General features: G+C 45.7%; 1 protein-coding gene across 29 annotated transcripts in view; it reads right to left on the reverse strand.

Moving 5' to 3' along the window:
- The window catches only part of RALGPS1 (Ral GEF with PH domain and SH3 binding motif 1), a 302,263-nt gene that overhangs the window by 258,948 nt on the left and 20,990 nt on the right, over positions 1 to 22,325 (reverse strand). The window lies entirely within an intron of this gene.

Below are 22,325 nucleotides of genomic sequence, written 5' to 3' on the forward strand. Positions count from 1 at the left end.
TGCTCAAATGTCCCTTCTTCTGGCTATCATGCCTGAACAACCCAAAACAGAGCCAGCTGTTCTGTCACCCAAGTGCACACACCTCTAGTAGAGCATTTACCACATCACTGAACACAGAAAGCTGTGGCCACTGACAGCTTTTTAGTGGCAAGTGACCAGGAGAGTAAGGAGGGGGTTGGGAGGAAGGCAAGGAGAAGACAAAGACTGGAACCAACTGCAGTTATCCAGGCAAGAGGTAAGGAAGGGCCCCTGAGCTGAGGCTGCAGCAGTCAAGTCAGAGAGGAGAGAGACTGAGAGACAGGAAGGACAGAGACTCCCTGGGCACTGAAGTGGAGGGGAGGCAGAAGCACCAGCTGAGGATGAGATGGTTTTTGGCATGAGGTACCAGAAGGATGGTGTGTCCTTCTTCAAGGAAGGAACAGAGGTGACATAGTAGATTTGGGGGAAGGATGATGAATTTGATTTGGGAAATGCCGAATCTGTGATGCCTATGTGAAAATCAGTCCTGGAGAGCAAGATCTAGCCCAAAGGTCACTGCGAAAAATGATTTGCCTGGATAATTGCAGTTGGCTCCAGTCTTTGGAGGTAGCTCAAAAAGAAGAAAAAGTCAGCCTGATAATATTGACTCCATCTGCAACCCTCCCAGGTCCCTCAGTCACAGGGCCCGGCACACAGCAGTATGCTGTCAAAGAAACAGGAGCGGCCAGGCACAGTGGCTCACATCTGTAATCCCAGTACTTTGGGAGGCCGAGGTGGGCAGATCACTTGAAGTCAGGAATTCGAGACCAGCCTGGCCAACATGGTGAAACCCCATCTTTACTAAAAACATAAAAATTAGCCAGGCGTGGTGGCAGGCGCCTGTAGTCCCAGCTACTTGGAAGGCTGAGGCAAGAGAATTGCTTGAACCCAGGAGGTAGAGGTTGCAGTGAGCCAAGATCTCACCACTGCACTCCAGCCTGGCGATAGAGCAAGATTCCGTCAAAAAAAAAGGAAACAAGGAAGGAAGGAAGGCAGGGAGGGAGGGAGGGAAGGCGAAGGAAGGAAGGAAGGAAGGAAGGAAGGAAGGAAGGAAGGAAGGAAGGAGAAGAAAGGGAAGAAACAGGGGCAAGCAACCAAAAAGGAATGTCCAAATGACCCAGGCTCTCTCCTGGTACATCTCCAGTGCTGATAATGACTCTTCTCTCATCCCTCAAAGTTGCTCCAATACAATATATTCACTTCAGTTATCCCCTCCTCAGTTCTATCCTGTGAGCCTTCTACCTTCCCATTCTTCCCAAGAACACTCAGAAGAACTAGCCTGCCCTATAAACAACATTTGGGAATCAACTGGGGAAAGCTGACTATGGATCTTAGAGGGTACCACTGACTTGCTGTCAATTCTCCTAAGTATGATAACAGTGCAGTGGTTAAGTAGGAAAAGGTCTTTATGCTTAATGAGGTATGTGTCAACATATAGACGTAAAGTGAGTTTAAAACTTAGGTTCAAATGGGTCAGCAAAATATATGTGAGTAGAGAAAGGCAAATATGGCAGCATGGTAACGATGGCTGAATCTAGACTCTAGGAGTTCATTGTACCAGTCTCTGCACTTTTCCAAGTGCTTGATAATTTTCATAGTGAAAAAGAAAAAAAAAAAAAAAAAAGAACTGGTCAGGTAAAGTTTTTCCTTAGAGAAACAGCTGAGCTGGAGAGGCCAAAGTCCTCTTTCATGAGCAAGGAGAAGAGACGGGCTGAGAAGTCTCATTTGTTAGTCATTTTTGTCCTGAGAGAAGCCATGTTTGCCATCACCAAGAACCAGAGATCCACAGCTGGTGCAGGTTTAAAAAGCTGCTCCACAGAAGATTTGAACAGATCCTTCACAAAAGAAGATATATGGGCCAGGCACAGTGGCTCACACCTGTAATCCCAGTACTTTGGAAGGCCAAAGTGGGCAGACCACCTGAGGTCGGGAGTTTGAGACCAGCCTGGCCAACATGATGAAACCCCATCTCTATTAAAAAGACAAAAATCAGTCAGATGTGGTGGCACATGCCTGTAATCCCAGCTACTTAGGAGGCTGAGGCAGGGGAATCGCCTGAACCCAAGAAGCGGAGGTTGCAGTGAGCAGAGATTGCACACTACACTCCAGCCTGAGCAACAGAGTGAGACTCCACCTCAAAAAAAAAAAAAGAAGAAGAAGATATATGAATGGCTAATAAGAGAAACGCCATCAGGGAAACACAAATGAAACCATAATGGGATACCACATCATACCTACCAGGATGGCTATAATTAAAAACAAAAGAAAACAACAACAACAGGCCATAACAAGTATTGGCAAAAATGTGCAGAGACGGAACCCTCATGCATTGCTGGTGGGAAGGCAGAATGGCACAGCCACTTTGAAAGATCGTTTGGTATTCTCTTAAAAAGTTAAATATAAATTTATCACATGACCCAGTAATTCTACTCCTAGGTATCTACCTAAAAAAAGAAAACATATGTCCACACAAAGACATGAACATGAATGCTTATAGCACCATTATTCATAAAAGCCAAAAGCTACAAACCCTCCAAATGTTCATCACCTGGTAAATGGACAGAGAATTCAGTCGACACACCGCAGGATGGAGCACTACCCAGCAAAACAGAGAGGTGATGCACTGATACAGCCACCTCACCAACAAACCTTAAAACACATGCTCGGGGAAAGAAGACAGATGCAAAGGAATGTACTGTGTGATTCCATTTTTAGGAAATGTCCAGAAAAGGCAAATTTAGAGCGACAAAAGTGCACATCACTGGTGGGCCAGGGCAGGGGCAGAACTGACTACACAAGGACACAGGAGTTTCTGAGGGATGGAAATGTTCTAAAACTGGATCGTGGTGGCAGTTAGCTCTAAAAATTCCCTAAAACTCATACAATTATACAATTAGAAGGGGTGGGTTTTATGAAATATAAATTATACTACCATAAAAGAAGCATACCTTCAGCTCTGTTTCATGATGGTGATCTGAACTTACATGTTTAATCTTCCCTCCCCCATTCCCCTTGAAATTATATATATATATAGATAGATATAGATATACAGAGAGAGAGTTTTTTTTTTTTTTTTTTTTTTTAAGAGACAGCTCTGTTTCCCAGTTTGGAGTGCAGTGCTGCAATCATAGCTCAATGCAACCTCAAACTCCTGGGCTGAAGGGATCCTCAGCCTCCCATGCAGTTGGGATTATAGGCACATGCCACCATGCCCAGCTATTTTTTTCTATTTTTTGTAGAAATGAAGTCTCACTACACTGCCCAGGCTAGTCTTGAGGCTGGGCTCAAGCAATCCTCCCACCTTCACCTCCCAAAGCGCTGGGATTATAGATAGGCATGAGTCACCACACTTAGCCAGGATACTATTAATAAGCAAAAAACTTTGAAGAACGTCTAGTGCAGAAGAGACGGCACCAAGGAGGGAAACAGCCCCTGGAGGCAAGGAAAGACTTCCCAGGATGGAGTGGCTGGGACCCTCCAACAGAGACTCCCATGAAAAACCCATACACTTCAAAATAGGAAACCAAAAACTGAGACTAAAAGTAAATCCAGCTCAAGATTCAAAGGCAGTATAAGGCTGACCAACTCAGCCTGTCTGTTCTAAGCCAGAACAAACCAGCTGGTATGGATGGAACCTGTTCAGATCAGTTCAAACAGGATTAAAGTGACTCAATCCAGGCCTAACAGAGAGTCACCACAGGAGACCAAATGGAAGACAGCCAGTTTGATCTTCTTTGAGTGGATCCAGCCTGTCTCAGGCCCAGGCTGAAGTGGCTTGACTCCTTTCTGGGTGTGCCTGGCACTCAGTAGCTCTTCCCAAGGGGAGCCCAGACATGGAGCTCAAACTGCTCAGCCTGGCCCAAACGAGAGGCCTTGCTCTCCCTTCTTTCCTAACAACTGAATTCTCAAGTCTCACAGCCCTTCAACACAGTCCTCAGGCCCTCTTCTGTCACTGGCCATCAGCACACACCCTCTGCCCATCTGAAGGGCACCACCACGCTAACCACTTCTCCAGCTTCACTGGGTGGCTCCGCTCCACACACCAACACCAGCACTAAAGTGAGTGCAGGTGCTGTGCAAGGCACCTGGCTAAGCATCACATGATTAGCTCATTTAATCGTCACAACAGCCCCATGAGGTAAAGACTACTTAAGACTTCAGGGAAATGGAAGCACAGTTAGGTAATGTGACTTGCTGTGAGTTAGTGGCAGGACTGGGAGGTGCAAACCCTGGTCAGTCAATGCCAAGGCCTGGGCTCTTCATCATCCATGATGCTGCCTCTTGCAAGAGTCCAGGTGAGCACTGGATGAGGAAACGTATTTAAAATGCTCCATCGGGGCCAGACATAGGGCAAGTAATCAAGATTATCAGTTACTATTGGTGTCAGTGTTATCATACAATTTTCTATTCATTTATACCTATTCTTTTTTCCTAAAACAAACAAAAAATTAACTTTAAGTGTTTGAGAAAGAACTGTATCATGCTTTGTAAAACCATGGGCTTCCACTGCTGGGAAGGCGATCACCAGCAGTGGGTTCCAGGCTCCCCAGGGAGCATAGCTGAGTCCAGGGGTCCAAGTACAGGAGTCCTCTCAACCTGCCCATCCTCCTCCTGTGGCCCACCCCACCCACAGATGAAGTATGGCAGTCATAGTGTGTTACCCATTATGCTTTCTATGAGAGGTCTGACCTAGAAGGAAAGACAGAGCACTTGTTTCCAGTCTGACTCCGGCATGTCTCGCCCCTGACAAAAATGGCCGAATTTATGGGCAGCGACTCTCAGACAAGTGATACTTCACATGCTAGGAAAGTACAGGATCAAGTACAATGGACTGTCCTTTTCAAGGCTCAGAGAAACCCCCACCCATCCAACTTCAGTCCCTGAGGCCTGGCTGAGCCCCCAGTTCTGTATCAGGGAGCAGACTGCCATTGAGGGGGTCAGCCTGGCCTAGCCCCTGCCTGAGAACAGCTTCCCTACCCAGAGTAGGGCCCTGAAGATAGGGAACTGTGCTTCCTAGGCCAGACTGACTAGACCAGGGTGCTCCCTGGTTCTCCTAGGAACTCAGGACCCTGAGATATTAGTCTCTGCTGGTCAACTAAGCTAAGGTGCCACACCCTCAGGAGTAGACAGTGGCCCCATGCAGGGACAGTCTGGTCAGAGGAATGAAAGCAGGGGGAGGAAGCAGATGCACAGACAGGAACTGAAGAAAGAGCCTGTGTCTGAAAGAAAAGGAGAGCAGCCCGGGGCCTGGCGATAAATGCCTCTCTGTCAGCATCAGGCAGTTAGAGTACATTTCCACAAGACCTTGACCAAAGCTCGTTCCTAAACATCAAGTTCATGCCAATCCATGGGAAATCTGACCCTGGAAATGCACTGGCTCACTGGAAAGGGGAAGACACACACTATTCATTCACTCACTGTGCCCCTACCTCATGCTAGACACTGTCCTAACCAACAGTTGCTAACGATTTTGTGTCTTAGACCCTTCTGGCAGTCTGATGAAGCCTCTGGACTCCTTCTCATAGAAATGTTTTTAAGTGCATAAAATTATACCGAAAAATTATATTGAAATATATTAAATTGTTTTTTAAATAATTTTTTATGTAGTAATATATGTATTTCTTTATGTAAGGAAATATATATCTTTATTATTGTATTCAATAACAAGAACTATTGGGGAGTCTAATAACTATCATAATTTCAAAGTAGTTATGAGCACGGATATTCTGAGTTGCCCACAAATGTTATGTGACATGAAAATATCTGAGATTTCTATTGGTGACCAAGTCCCAGGTACTGTTATTACTGTGGTTTACTGTCTATATTAATAAATGAGATAAATGCTAAATTTCAGTTCAAAGTTAATGAATGTCACTTTTTCCATCCAAATTCATAGATACTCTGGTCAAGAACCTCTGTCCCAGGCACTGGACACACAAGGTGGGCAGGCACAGAAGGTCCCTGCTGCCATGGAAATTATATTCTAGGTGGGGAGTCAGAAAATGCACATAAGAAGGTAACTTAAGATACTGATAAATGCCTTAAAGAAATGAAATAGGGTGGAAGATGATATTTGCCAGGATGGTCAATGAAGGACTCTCTACAGATGCAATATGTGAGCTGAAACCTTAGGAAGGAGGCAGCCATACAAACCAGTGGGAATATGAGTATTCTTTGCAGAAGGAACAGCAAGTGCAAAGGCCCTGAGATGCACATGAGCCTAGCAGGTTTATGATGGAGGGAAAAGGCCATGGCTGGAGCTGAGTCACCTGGAAGCAGTGGACAGACAGGCTGGGGCCAGGGCATGAATGGCCTTGTAGGCTATGGTGAGGAGCTGGGGTTTCATTTGGAGTATACTGGAGGGTATGCTAGAGAGGTTCTTCCTTTTGAGACAGAGTCTCACTCTGTCACCCAGGTCCCAGACAGGAGTGCAATGGCGCAATCTTGGCTCACTGCAACATCCACCTCCCAGGTTCAAGCAATTCTCCTGCCTCAGCCTCCCGAATAGCTGGGATTACAGGCGCTGGGATTATAGGTGCCCACTACCATGCCCGGCTAATTTTTGTATTTTTAGTAGAGATCGGGTTTCACCACATTGGCCAGGCTGGAGTTGATCTCCTGACCTCAAGTGATCCATCTGCTTTGGCCTCCCAAAGTGCTGGGATTACAGGCATGAGCCACCATGCCTGGCTGTGCTAGAGAGTGTTGAGCAGGGGAGTGACATGATCTGATTGGCACTGTTTTGGAAGATCACTCTGGCTACTTTGTGGAGAATTACATTGGAAAGGCCAAAATGGAGGCAGTTAAGTCAGTTAGGAGGTAATAGATGGCAGCAGCTTGGATTCATGGGGAATGGATCCAGGAGATGTTCTGGAGGTTGCATAGACAAGACTTACTGATGGACTGCATGCAGAGGGAAAAGAAGAGAGAGGAACCAAGGATGCCTTCTAAGTTTGAGGCTGTTATGAATGAGTAGATGGCGGCCTAACTGCCACACACTGCTTGGTAGTTAATTCATTTGTTTATGAACTACCACCCACTAGGGGGTTCACCGGAGCACAAAGAAGTGAGTGACCAATACCTCTGGGAGTCAAAGAAGACATCGCTGAGAAGAACCACTGAGCTGGGTCTCAAAGGATGAATGAGAGGCTCCAAGTAAAGTGTGGGCAGTGTGTGGAGGGCGCTGGGCATGTGTGGATGCACAGGGGAACAAAGGGACAGGTGGGATACCAGCATGCTGGGGCATGAGTGGCAGGTGTCCTCTCCCACCTTCCCCAGTCCCATGTCCATCACAGATTAAATGGGCTCTGGGGACACAGCAGCAAATAAAATAGGCAGGACTCTCCACGGAGTTTATCCTTTCACAGATGGAACTAACACCACAATATAGCAACAGCATCTTGCCTCCTGTTCACTCCCTCATCCACTCAGCAAACTTTGTAAAATTTTCCCAAGCCCTGCTCTGTGCAGGGGAGTCACACAAGCCCTGGGCCTCTAGGAGCTCATACACAGTCTGATCATTGTCATTGAGACAATTTATCAGACACTTACTTCGTGTCAGGTGAGAGGATTTATATACATTAAGACCCACTTTACAGATGAGGCAACTGAGGCTCAGAGAGATAAATTAAACTGTAGGGGCTACATTTTTATACATCTACATCAGCTGTGTCATCTACTACACAGGGAGGTAGCCTGGCATAATGGTGAGAGCACCAGCTTTTTTAGTTTGGGCAAATTAGTTTGCACCGCACCAAAAATGCCATTCTTTCCGCCCTCACCTTACACATACACACACGCACACACACACACACACGTATGCACGTGTACATGCACACACATACTCTGGCTGCTAATTCCTCCCTGGAAACCAAAACACTGCAGGAGAAAAAGTGATTCTCATGATGTAACTTCTTAAGAACGTGGCAGTTGTATCAGAACCACAGTACAATCCCACATCTTTTTTTTCTGCTTATGACAGAATCTGGTCTTGTGTGGGGGGACTCCTGAAGAGGGAAAGGAAAATCCCATATGCAACCTTGGTTTCCTTCCAATCTTCGAGAATTCTCCTTCAACGTTTCAGGTTCAGGAAACCAAGAAAATAACACGAGACAGTCCAATGCAGACCACTCCTGAGAAGGCATAATCATCACTTTTTCCTAGCTTAAGGAGGCTGTTTCAAAGAAAATACACACATCCAGGAATGTTCAATTACAAGAAAGTGATTTCTTCCAAATGTTTCAGACAAGTATGAAAATGGATCCCAAACACCATTTCCGAGCCCACTTCCGCAGTGTGGACGTGCAGCTCTCCCACGACTCTGCAGCTGCCTCTTCCTCCTTTCTGTGTCACGCACAGAAGCTAGACAAAGACAAATAGGAAGGTAACAAAGAAGGATTTTGCCACAACTCCTCCAACAACTGTTCGGTCTACTCCATGAACAGTAAGTGTACACGTGTGCACACAGGCACATGCACAAGCACGCACACAGACACGTGCACACAGAGAGACACACACACACACACACACACACTCAGCCATAGCCACAGCACATCAGATTTTGTATTGCCAAAAGGTTTCCCACTAGGGCACCCATTACTCTGGGTCTGGACCTCCTGCCAGGAGTTCAAGAAAGGCCCCCTTGTGCAGGGATGGCCATGCTGTTACCTCTACCTCCTCCTGACCCTCTCCAAACTCTCCAAGCCTCCTTTCCTGGCAAGTAGCAGCATCTGGAGGCTTTCAAAGAGAGCCTGGCCACGTAAGCACATGTCAGACTGGAACGGCCATCACTCACTCCAGTGTTTACCGGCTCCCTCCTCAACTCCTTTCAAACTACACCACTCAGCATCCAACCTCTGGCCTCTCTCCCAAGAAAGGAGAAATAGTGAGCTGAGGAGGCACCACTGAGTCCAAAATGCCATGTGGGGCTGGGCCTCCATGGAGGAGAGAAGTCAGCAGTGCTCAGTAAAGAGGGCTGGCTTTAGAGACAGGATCCTCCACAGGTACTAGGAACAAGGGATGGAACTTGGGAGATTGAGCAAGCATGGAAAGAAGGGCCAGGAAGAGCGTCTTCTTGGGGAAGGGAAGCACCTATGTTTACGGAGCTGAAGTGGGGGCCGGCACAAACAGGCAGCCATCCTGTGACAGGCATTCTCAAGCGCCCCCATGTCCCAGGCTCTGTATGCTGAAGCTGAGGAGGCAGAAGGGGACCGAAAACCCATCCTTGGCCTCAGGAAATTTATAGTCCAGCCCAGGGATGCCTAACCTTTTCAAGGATAAGGACTTTATGAATTTTTATTTTATTTATTTTTTTTCTTTTTGAGATGGATTCTCACTCTGTTGCCCAGGCTGGAGTGCAGTGGTGCAATCTCAGCTCACCGCAACCTCTGCCTCCCAGGTTCAAGCGAGCGATTCTCCTGCCTCAGCCTCCCAAGTAGCTGGAACTACGGGCATGCGCCACCACGCCCAGCTAATTTTTTGTATTTTTAGTAGAGACAGAGTTTCACCATATTGGCCAGGCTGGTCTTAAACTCCAGGCCTCAAGTGATCTGCCCACCTCAGCCTCCCAAAGTGTTGGGATTACAGGCATGAGCCACTGCATCCGGCCTCAATTTTTAAAAGAAAAGTAATTCATATGCATAGTAGAATTATGTAAACTGGATACAAAGGTATAAAATATAAAAGTAAAGTCTGCTCTCCCCAAAGCCCCTACCTAGTCCCTGTCCCCAAGGTTAACACTGTTCACAGTGTTGGGTAGCATTTTAATGCACACACCCACACAGATACTCTGATATGTGTGGATATACAGGCATATAAATATAGAGGGAAACACACTCTAGAGACCCGCCTTTCAACACTAAAAAAAAATGTAGTTCTCTTTTTGACATCTGTTAAGGAAAAAAACCTTCTGTAACAAAAAGCTATGATAAATTCACCAACACTCTGGTTTAACAATCCCTGCAGTAGCTACATATACTTGAGTAATAGTAGGGGCTATGCACAGCACCTACCCTTCATTCTATAGACAAGGCTCAGAGCACACCTGGATTTGGGGAGGCCTTAAAGTCACCTGTAGCTCAACCCCCACCCCCACCAGGGTAACAAGCCTGCAGTGCAGGCTTGATAGGAGCACAAAACAAGGCAGCTACAGAGCAAGTCAAAGAAGCCAGGCTCCTCCCTGTGGCTTAGGGGACAGAGAACCAGGATCTGAACACTCACCTTTCACTTACTTTGTGCCCTTGGCCAGTTGCTTGACCTGGCCAACATCCACTTTCCTCCTCTGGGGAGAATCATGGTACAGGCTGCGCATCCCTTATTCGAAATGCTTGGGACCAGAAGTGTTTCAGATTTCTGATTTTTTGGATTTTGGAATATGTACATTATCTTACCAGCTGAGCATCCCAAATCCCCAAATCCAAAATCCAAAATGCTCCAATGAGCATGTCCTTTGAGCATCATGTCAGCACTCAAAAAGTCTCAGATTTTGAAGCATTTTTATTTCAGATTTTCAGAGTTGGGATGCTCATCTTGTACCTACCCCTGTACCTACCTCACAGGAGGCTGAAAGGATTAATAAGATGATGTATGTAGGAGTGGCTGGTGCAGAGCCTGGCAGGTAGCATGGATTCAAGAAATGACAGCTATTGTTTCCGGTAACACCCTCCACCACCACTTCACCTTCCAGGGCAAGAGTGAGCATAGACAATGCTCTCTTAGCCTAAGACCACAAGAAATCAATTTGAAGGTGAGGCAGTGAAACAAATGTGAATGAGGAATATGCATCTCTCTGAAGACCAGGAAAGGTTCTCTGGTTGGCAGGAGAGTTTTCTTTTAGACCCTCTATGAAAGGCTGGCTAGAGCGTCCCCATCTCCCACATGAGCATCTACAATCTACTCCGGAAATCAAAGATTCTCCCCTTCCAAAACAAGGTGCCTGCAGAAGACAGGTGAAGGAGGAAAAAATCCTCCCCTGCAGCCACCAGCTGGCAAGACCTGATTTCTTCTATAGGGAAAGGAGGCAAATTTTAGGAAACTGGGAGGCCAGGGGATATTTGTGGGGGGTGGGCTTAAAGGGAACATCAAGAAATGAGGGTGAAAGGGAGAGTGAAGAAATGAGGGTGGTCTACCTCAGACATACCAGATACCCACAAAAGCCCTGGGTGCATCAGAGGTGCCCTGCTATTCTGGAAGCCTGAATAGTGAAGCTTCCCCTTGTGCGTGTTCGGAATCACAGCGCGCAGTAGCCAGGCCAGGAACTCAACCCCCCATTTCCTTTTCCTAACTCTTTAAAGCCCTCAATCTTTTTTTTTTTTTTTTTTTTTTTGAGACAGATTCTTGCTCCCTCACCCAGGCTGGAGTGCAGTGGCGCAATCTCAGCTCACCGCAACCTCCAACTCCCAGGTTCAAGCAATTCTCCTGCCACAGCCTCCCAAGTAGCTGGGATTACAGGCATGTGCCACCATGCCCAGGTAATTTTTGTATTTTTGGTAGAGACGGGGTTTCGCCACATTGGCCAGGACGGTCTCGAACTCCTGACCTCAGGTGATCTGCCCATCTCGGCCTCCCGAGTGAGGCATAAGCCACCGTGCCTGGCCAAACCCTCAGTCTTAATCAGGATCCAGGGAACATGTACTTTGGGTATCGGCAGGCAACGCTGTCTGGAACTAGAAGGGGTACTGTCTCTGTCCTGGGACATCATGGACAGAGAAAATTCCTCTCTGTGGAACATGGTCAGGTCTCACCACCTCCAATCCCTCCATCTTGATCCAAGCCACCAAAACCTCCCATCTACTGTGAAAACCTCTTACGCAGTCTCCCTGCTGCACCCCTGTCCCTTTATGGTTTATTCTTAATAGAGTGATTGCAAAAGCTAAGTCATAACTTGCAGAACAATACACTAAAAAAGGTACATTTTCCTATATCTAAAGCATACCCAGCTGGAGAAAAACAGAATGCATCTTCCCCTTCTCCAAACGGAAGCTGAAGAAATACCCTGACTGATAAGAGATGATGTCTGCCCCAGAGAGCGACGTTATCACACAGAAGCAGAAAGCAGGAACTGCAGAAAGAATTCAGTCCATGGTATAAGGTACTGCAGAAACACTTGGGATGAGACCTGAGAACAGGCCTAAGGATATAATGGCAAGAGCACCCTATGTGCGGTGTCAGGGAAGGCCCGACACACAATGGGACCTAATGGTCCTGACTCTCCCAGGGCCAAGTATAGCAGAAAGGGGAAGACGAGATGAGGGCAGCAGATTGAGGTTGGGGTTTTAAGGTGCCTGAGGAAGACTTCTAAGCACATCCTCAGACTCAAAGAGTTAGCAGAGGGCAAAATATTAAAAATGCAAGAGAAGGCCAAGCGCAGTGGCTCACGCCTGTAATCTCAGCACTTTGGGAGGCTGAGGCAGGCAAATCATGAAGTCAGGAGTTCGAGATCTGCCTGGCTAACATGGCGAAACCCCATCTCTACTAAAAATACAAAAAATTAGCTGGGCGTAGTGGTGAGCACCTGTAATCCCAGCTACTCGGGAGGCTGAGGCAGGAGAATGGCTTGAACCCGGGAGGCGGAGGTTGCAGTGAGCCGAGATTGTGCCACTGCACTCCAGCCTGGGTGACAGAGTGAGACTCTATCTCAAAAAAATAAAAAGCAAGAGAAAGAGAGGACACCTGACAAAGACAGTCTTAAAGAAGTGTCAGACCCTGTTAGCTGCTTCCCTTGCAACTGGAGGAAGGAGTACAGTGGCCCACTCATACCTCACCTGGAGGAGGGCAGCAGTGGGGATCCTCCTGGGCTGCCTGCTGTGGACAGGAAGGCTCATGTCCATGGGGAGTGCCAGCCAGGCCAGGCACCTACAACAACACCTGCAAGGCTGGATGAGACTCTTTCACTCTATAGACTTGATAAATAGAATCACCAAAACTAGACTCTAAATTTCATCCACCAAGGCTCAGCTGAGACCTTCTGGACAGACTAAAGAACTATTACAGACCAGAGGAAACTGATGAGACTCAATGGCTGAATGCACTGAGGGACCCTAAACTGGATCCTGAAACAGAAAAGGGACACTGTGGGGAAAACTGGTAACATCTGAAAAAGGGCTGTAGTTCAGTAAACAGTGTAGTACCTATTAATTTCATAATAGTACTGTGGTTATGTAAGCTCTGTACTGTTTTGCAGCTTTTCTATAAATCTAAAATAATCTCAAAATAAAAAGTTAAAAAAAATTCAAGGATTCTATATTCTCATATCCTATCCCACCCTCCCTCCCCACCCAATTTCCCTCCCCACAATCTCCCTTAGGAACAGGTCTAAAAACAGGGGTCTCAACATTTCCTGTGAAAAACCATTATTGGAGGACTGCAGCCCTGGGTGTTGACATTCAGGCATTTTATACCTGTTATGTGTGGGCCAAACAGAAACCATCTAAGGTGGACTGTGGAGTTGTGCAGGGAGCAGGGGGTCTTGACCTCCTTTTCCCTCCCGCTTAGATCCTGCCAAAGGCAGAGACATTACTGGTCTGGCTGGTACCAAGCCAGATCAGGATAGGAACACATCCGATAGTGTCACTAAGTGCCAAAAGATCATCACCTATTCAAGGCCTTCTCTTCTCTCCACTGCTGTTGGGAGATGTGTGGGGAACTAGGGCCTCTGCTTGAGCTCAGCGCTCTCTGACTCCTGCGTGCATGCCTAAGGGTGCCCACCAGGCCTGCATGTCCCATACACTGCTGCTGGCTGGAGGATGGTAAGGGATCCAGACACAGATCAAGCTCAGGCAAGTGGGAGGCCCCCATAGGCTGCGAGCCCATTACCTGCTCCAACCCAGCTTTGACCAGAGGGCCCTGTGTTGGGGTGCCGGGCTAATAATGAGGGTCTCTGAGTTCTCCTTGGCTGCTGTTCCTTCTGCGATCAGGTACCTCAGAAACCTTGAGGCAAGGGGTAGGTTGGCAGAACAGGATACCCACATTACATTATTGGGCCTTGTTGACAAACAGCATTGAGTCCTGGCCCTATGCCCTGATTTTCATAATGAACAGCCTGGTCCTTCCCTTAAAATAAGAAGGAAGCTGTCTACAGAGACAGGCAGGGTAGGCAAGGTCTGGTTGGAAAAGGGGGAGTGAAAGCAGTCAAGGCAGCAGTAGGAGAAAGACTTCAGGAGTAAAGGGCACACCCCAAGCGGCAGGAAAACGGAAAACCTGTGCCCAGTTTCAGAGGCTCTTCAGGGTCAGCCCACATTCCATGGAGAGCACTGCAGGGTTGATGGTGTGAGTTGGAGGTGCCAGAAGGGCACAGGGACAGATGACACTTTCACATCAACCTCGACTAACAGACTATGAAGATAATGAGACGAGTCCACACATTTGCCTTCCACTCTCCAGGTCCTGTTGAAAAGACCAGATATGTAAAACATAAGGCAGGGTGCGGTGGTTCACTCCTGTAATCCCAGCACTTTGGGAGGCCAAGGAAGGCAGATCACTTGAGGTCAGGAGTTCACTACCAGCCTGGCCAACATGACAAAACCCTGTCTCTACTAAAAATATAAAAATTAGCCGGGCGTGGTGGTGCATGCCTGTGATCCCAGCTACTTGGGAGGCTGAGGCAGAAGAATCGCTTGAATCCAGGAGGTGGAGGTTGCAGTGAGCTGAGATTGCGCCACTGCGCTCTAGCCTGGGCAACAGAGTGAGTGAGACTCCATCTCAAAAAAAAAAAAAAAAGAAAAAAGGGAAAAAAATCTGTTGCAGCATTAAAACACAGAAAAGGATGACATCAGTGAACTATAAATTGTGAAGAATTTCTAGATTTCAAGCTAATGGAAGTGGATTAAAGATAAATCTATGAATGATATCTATCCAGCCATAAAATCAACAATTTTCTCTGTATGAACAATAACCAGCTAGAAAGCATAATGGCCCAAGAGCCCACTAACAAAAGAGAAAAAGATCCAGAAATAAACTTTAAAAGAAACGTACAAAAATCATTTAAAGACAATTATAAAACCTTACTAAAAGACAAAAAAAAAAAAGACTTAAATCAAAGGAGAGACATTTCACTCCCTTGAATAAGGAGACAGTATTGTAAAGCCATCAATTCCACCCAATCAATCTATAAATAAAATGCAAGTTCACTCCAAATCCTAAGGGAATTCATTTTGGGACTCAACAAATTGATTTAAAATTTCATCTGGAAGAATAATTAAAAACAGCTAAGACGTTTTCAAAAAAGAACTACAGTGAGAAGGGTCTTATCCTGCCAGGAAGCCACAGTCAATGATAAATGACACAGAAACAGAGGAACAGATTTGCAGGACAAGACACAGTCCAAAACACAGGATCCAGTATATGTGAGGAGTAACATATAACCAAGAGGCATTTCAAACAGTGGAGAAGATAGATTCTCCAATAAATGTTGATGAAACTATTTACTATTCACTTGGGAAAAGGAGGAATTTGTTTAAAATCTTACTCAATATCCTATATAAGGATAAACTTTTGATGGATTCAAGACTTAAACAACCACAAAAAAAGGAAAATACTAAAGAAAACACAGATCAAATTTTTAAAATAATTTGGAGGTAAAAAAAGTCCTCTCTGAGAGTGATACAAAAGCCAGAAAACTACTGGCAGATTTAGCTACATTAAAATTAAAACTTCTATACATGAAAAGACATCATGAAAAAAATGAAAGGCAGTCAATAAACTGGGAAAAGGGTGTTTGTGATGTCACATGACAGATGATGAATTAACATCCTTAATACAGGATGGCTCAACACTAGGAAGATGGGTGGACCTGAACAGGGGGTTTGTTCTCTCTAAACCTCCCCTTTCTCATCAGGTGAAAAAGAGAAACTAAGAGCAGCATCTTTCTTACAGGTTTGGTGTGAGGATTAATATGAGCTATTTTTTGTAAAGCACTAAGCCCAGAGTTTGAACAAAGCAAAGAAATAATCAGCTAAACAACCAGAGTATGTTCCAGGAAAGCTACTGACTGTTAACACTGGCTACAAAAAAGCCAGGAAAACACTTGAAAACCACATAAATGTGCTCCAGTACAGGCAGTTAGAACACATCCATTCAATGGGATACTAGGCGGTAGATAAAAAGGTGAGGGACATCAATACTTCCTGACAGAGAGCAATGTCCATAAACTCAGGGCACACTCACTCTCATGCTTTCACTCAATAAATACTTCCTGAAAAGCTAGTATATATCAGGCGCTGTCCTAGGTGCTAGGGATAGAGCAGTGAAAAAAAAACCCAAAACCCCCAGTATATTCTAGTGGGGGAAATAGACACTAAGTAAATCACTCAGTAAAAGATAAGGCTTGCCAGCTGGTGGTAAGTGATAAAGAAAAAAGTAAAGCAGAGAAAAGTAGGCAGGGTGGGAGACAGGTCATAAATTTCTCTTTTTTTTACACTTATTTTTAATTTTTGCAGGTACATAGCAGGTGCATATATTTATGGGGTATATGGGATATTTTGATATAGGTATACAATGTGTAATAATCACATCAGGGTAAATGGGGTATCTGTCACCTCAAGCACTTATCCTTTGTGTTACAAACAATCCAATTATATTCCTTTTGTTATTTTTAAACGTACAATTAAATTACTGTTGACTACAATCACCCTGTTGTGCTATCAAATACTAGATCTTATCCAACCTTCTTCCTATTCTTTGTATCCATTAATTATCCCTCCTTCCCCAACAAACTCCCCCGCCCCGACTAGACAAGGTCATAATTTTAAAGGGGCGGGGGGGTACATGAGAAGTCCTCACTGAGAAAATGACACTTGAACATGTTTTAAAATCTTTATAACACATGTGAACACACATATAGAAGTATAGAATGATATTCACTAAACTGTTAATATCACTGCCTCTTAAAGACATTATTGTATGGCACTTTAACTTTCTATTTTTGTACACTTCAATATTTTCTGGTTTCTTTTGAAATAGGTATGGAAAACATTTATGAGAGGCACAGCGTTTAGGGGAAAAAACTGAAAATGAACTTCCACAGACAAGGATGGCTCAGAGCTGGGTATTTAAAGACAGCGGTTCCCAGGTTCGGGTCTGGTGCCTGGTGCTGCAGCACCACCTGGTGGCCAATCACCTAACTACTCAATTTCATACAACCATGCCGAGGAAGCAAGAGACAAGATGCACTTTTGTACACAACGGCATAAGAATATACCTGCCCGACGGATCACGAGGTCAGGAGATTGAGACCATCCTGGCTAACACGATGAAACCCCATCTCTACTAAAAATACAAAAAAATTAGCCGGGCGTGGTGGCGGGCGGCCTGTAGTCCCAGCTACTCGGGAGGCTGAGGCAGGAGAATGGCGTGATTATATATATATATACACATATATATATACACATACGTATATATATATACACATATATATATACACATACGTATATATATATACACATATATATACACATACGTATATATATATACACATATATATACACATACGTATATATATATACACATACGTGTATATATATACACATACATATATATACACATATATATACACATACATATATATATATACATATATATATACATACATACATACACACACCTGCCCAATGGACAGGGACTGAAGAAAAGTACACAAACATAAACACTACTCAGTATGTTGGGGTGGCAGGTGGCAGGATCATAGCAGAATTTACGTGGCTTGGATTTTCAATCATAGGTTTATAATGATGCTTCATTTCTTTATTTCTAACTGTGCAATGGAACAGTCCAACATGACATCTGAATGAACTCACTCACTCAACAGAAGTGGAGTGAGAGGCGGGCTGGGCAGCACAGATTCATAACCTAGGCTATTTGCACATGGTAAAGAAGTGTGACAGGACCTCAGGGCACAGGTTGCTTGGAAAAGGAGAGGTCAGCCTCAATGGGAGTGCCTGGGAGATAAGATCCCAGAACACTGGCTTGGATGAGTAACCACACTCCTGCACTCAAATGATTAATCATTAATAGCTTGTACACAGACAACTGAACTAGTACCTCCTCGCCGAAGCCCAGGGGTGAATGAAACGTATCCCTTAGGTGAGCAGGAAGTGACTTTGATCACACTGAGGACACTCTACCTAGAATACTGTTTCCTTCCCCCCCACCCAACAGGCCTCCAGCCTGGGTCCATGGCCTTCCTCTGCAGGCTCTCTGCTTAGCCCTCTGCAATGCTTGTCACTCTGACTTGCCAATGCAGCTGCTCCCTGCTCAACCATAAGAGCTCTGTAAAGCGAGGGTCATGTCCATCCCATTCACCCTCTATGTCTGTCTCACTCACTCCCAGAGAAGGACAGGACTTGGAAGTCCAACTGTCCTGGGTTTGAATCCTGTTCTGCCATCTACCACCTATGTGGCAAGTGCCTCTTGGCTTCTATTTCCCCTTCTGTAGAGTGGGGATACAGGATTGTACCCATCTCATGTGGCTGTGGTAAGGATTAACTAATAGCAACAGCTGGCGCTCAGGAGTACTGGGGGTGCCAAGCACTTGTCTAAGTGCTCTATATGTATTAAGTTCCTTAACTGAAGCCATTTCTGTGCAATAAGTGTTGATCACAGTGCCTGGCATGGGATACGTGTTCAAATACTGTTATTTCAGCCCCAGTTTCCAGCACAGTACCCAGCATAGTCTATTGTGTTCTCAATAAAAATGAATGAATACTTCCCCTGCCTACTATGGAAAGGAGAAAGGTCAGAGTGAGCCTGTGATGCTCAAGCCACCCCATGAGCACCCAAGCTGCCTGGTTCTGCTGTCCCAAAAGGCTCAAGGATAGTACAAAGGGACTGGAAGGAGAGAAGGTGCCCTGACAGACACAAGCGATCCTGCGGGACTGGGGGGCAATGAGAATCACAGAGCCCATCGGGGGAGCATGTTCTGTGCTGAAGTGCAGACCCTCTGCCCCCCCTCCCACTTCCAGCCCTTAGAAGTGGCTCCACTGTAGGTACAGCCCAGCCAAGGAAGGAGAGATTTGTGGATACCACATCAAGTCCCAGAAGATCATTCGGGCACATCCCTGGCCATACCCAGCCTGCTTCTTTCACCACCAGCAAAAACGGGGGCTAGTTTGTCTCCCTAAAACCCTCCTTCCTCCTCTACTCCTGGCTCTTTCCTACTCTTCCATTCTCATTTAAATGTCACTTCCTGTGGGAAATCTGCTGTGATGTCCTAGGTAGGTCCTTCTCCTACAGCTTTTAGAGCATCTAGACTTCTCCATAACACTCAAAACATTTGTCGTGAAGTGTGTGTTCATCTTCCTCACTGGATTGTCACAGCTGTGGCCACCCACAGCTTCCATGACTCGCAAACCCTTTTCTGAGCAAGCCTACTTTGAAAACATATCCTTATTGCTATAGCCAAACCCAGTAGGGGTCTACAAATAAGAAGCCATCAACCCATCCTTCCTTGTACGCCCTCCCCCTTCCACCCACCTCACTTTGAGCCGCCAAGAGCACATTCCTCCATGCCTTTCTGCCTAGCAACATGTAACCATGCTGGGCTCATGCCAGAGACCAGGGTCATGGCCTCCATGCCTGCTGGGTCCAGACAGATCACGTCAATGGTGAAGCTGGAGGTTTAACAGAATAGGGACAGACAGGGCCTATGGCTACTACACCACCTAAAACTTTACATTTTCAAAAGGTGTAGAGTATTCAGCTGGCCAAAGAAAGCATCAGAGAGGGAGATTAGACAGAGCTCCTCAGGTAGGGTAGCAGATTTTTTAAACCTAACGATATATCCTGGCCTTCTCTCATGCCAATTTATAGAGAGCTGGCTCCTTCCCAACACTGGTGATGGCTGCTCCCCTTCTTTTCACCTTTTTGCCACTATAAACAATGATGCAGAAAATGGCATTGTATGTACCACTTTTTGCATCGGTGCTTTATTTCTGCAGAAGAGACTCACAGAAGTACGCTGCTGGATTGCGAGACACAGATATTTTAACATTAGATATTTTCAGATCATGTTCCCCAAAAGTTGAACAATTCAGACTCCCACCAGCAATGTAAAGGAGCACCCACCTTCCCCATTCACTTGCTGACACTGGTTTTATCCATCTTTGTGACCTTTCTGCCATTTAACCTGTTTTTGTAACTTGCATCCTGGTAGGGATTATCTTTTGAGGCCAAGTTCCTTTCTTTCTCCTTGCCTTCTTTAGCTCCCATCTTTAGCCAAGCACCCCTACGTTCCCTTACAGCTCAGTGTGCCTAAGCTCTATTCAAGGAGATGCACATGTTAAAGCTACGTAAAACTTCTGAGAAGTGTCTCAGAAGGGAAGGGGCACATCCTTCTTCCTCCTTTTCTCCTCTGAATCCTGGAATGCGGATGTGATGACTGGAGCTCAAGCAACCACACTGGGTCAGGAGGCAATCTGCTATGGATGGAAGAGTTGCAAGATATAAGGAACATGGGTCCCTGATGTCTTTGATCCCACTATACCAACCCTAGACTGCCCATCTTTTTACTTTTTTATGTGAGGGTGTAAACCCATTGTCATTCAGGTATTATTATAGGCAATCAAATCTAGTCCTAATATAAGTTCTGATCTCTAATAGTCAAAATTGAACCCTTATCTCTCCTTCTGTAACACAATGAATAGCTATGTGTCCATGTTCTGTGTGCCCTATGTTTAAGTGCACTTGTTTCCCCACTCTCTCATCCTTCCTCCCAAAGCCTTAGGTACTGGAGAAATGGTTTAGGATTTTCAGTCTCAACCTATTATGATGTTTTCCCTTACAACAGATCTCCTTTATTTTTAGAACTCTTCATAATTTAGTAATAGAAATTCCAACTCACAGCAGTTTAATCCATTGAGATTAAACTACATGCACTAAAAGATGTGCTGTTCCAGCTGTGGCTCATGCCTATAATCCCAGCACTTTGACAGGCCAAGGTGGGTGGATCACCTGAGGTCAGGAGTTCGAGAGCAGCCTGGCCAACATGGTGAAACCCCATCTCTACTAAAAATACAAAAATTAGCTGGGTCTGGTGGTGCATACCTGTAATCCCAGCTACTCAGGAGGCTAAGGCAGAAGAATCACCTGAACTATTTGGCAGATGGAGGTTTCGGTGAGCCGGTATCATGCCACTGCACTCCAGCCTGGACAACAGAGCGAGACTATGTCTCAAAAAAAAAAAAAAAAAAGGTGCCATTCCTGTTTCCTGCACTCCTTCCTTACCTGCCTCCACATCTCTACTCCACTTCCATTGTCCTTAGGTTAGAGAACTTCACTGGATCTTTTCCTCAGGTACATTTAATAAATGTTTTGTGTCCTCACGTATTTGAAAATGGCTTTCTTTTGCAATGGCACCTCACTGACATCTTGGCTGGGTATATAGAGGACTTGGGGCCCTCTCCCTTTAATAGTCTGGAGATACCAACCCGCTGTCTTTCAGCCTCCAGAGTTGCACAGGGGAAGCCCAAAGAGAGCCTAATTCTCTTTCCTTTGGAAAAAAATAATAATAAATAAATCTGTTCTTGCTGCCTCTAAGTACCTCACATTTTCATTATTCCCATTTCTTGTCATTATTACTCTGGATCATGAAATATTTTTCCTCTGACCTTCCAAACTACTAACTTCAGTTCTTCATTGACTTTTAGTTCCAGAAAGCCTCTCATATACTTTAATCTCCTCTCTTTGGGAGTTCTCTCCTTATAAAGTTCTTATGCAGTCACTCCACCCATCCTGCCTCAAAAGTGCCACAGCTGCAAGTATGAAGCTTGGCTTCCTTCTCTCCCTTCCATGGCCAAGAGTCCTTAAATGCAATGTCACTTGTCTTTGCCTGTCAGTGAGTGCAGGTTCTCTGTCCCCTGTTCACAACAGACTGCTTGACCTCCTGCTGCCTTAGCATGCCTGAGGCTCGGGATGACTGGTCAGCTGTCATCCAGGTGGGCCCAGGTGAAATGGGTTAGCAGACTGCGGTCTTCCTAAGAGAAATGGAAACAGATTCTCTGCCCTTTGGTCCCTGCGGTGACAACGGGGGGAGGCAGTCCTCCCCTAGCTAAATGGACTTGGGTCAATTCAGCCCAGATTCCTTGGGACTGGCAGGATCCCACCAGCCCCTCCAAGAGCACAGGCAGCAAGTGGGCAGCTGCTGTGCTTCTAATGGAATCCAACTCTAATCAGACAGTGGAGAGAGCTCCACTTCTAGAGCCAGAGACGGACCTTGAGTCCAGTCCAACTCTGCCACTTCCTTGCTGTGTGACTTCAGAGAAATTACTCATCTCTGAATCTCATCTCTGAGATTACTCCTTTGTTGGTTTAAAGCAGAG

Source organism: Symphalangus syndactylus, chromosome 3, assembly GCF_028878055.3.
Source record: "Symphalangus syndactylus isolate Jambi chromosome 3, NHGRI_mSymSyn1-v2.1_pri, whole genome shotgun sequence".
Classification (NCBI taxonomy): domain Eukaryota; kingdom Metazoa; phylum Chordata; class Mammalia; order Primates; family Hylobatidae; genus Symphalangus; species Symphalangus syndactylus.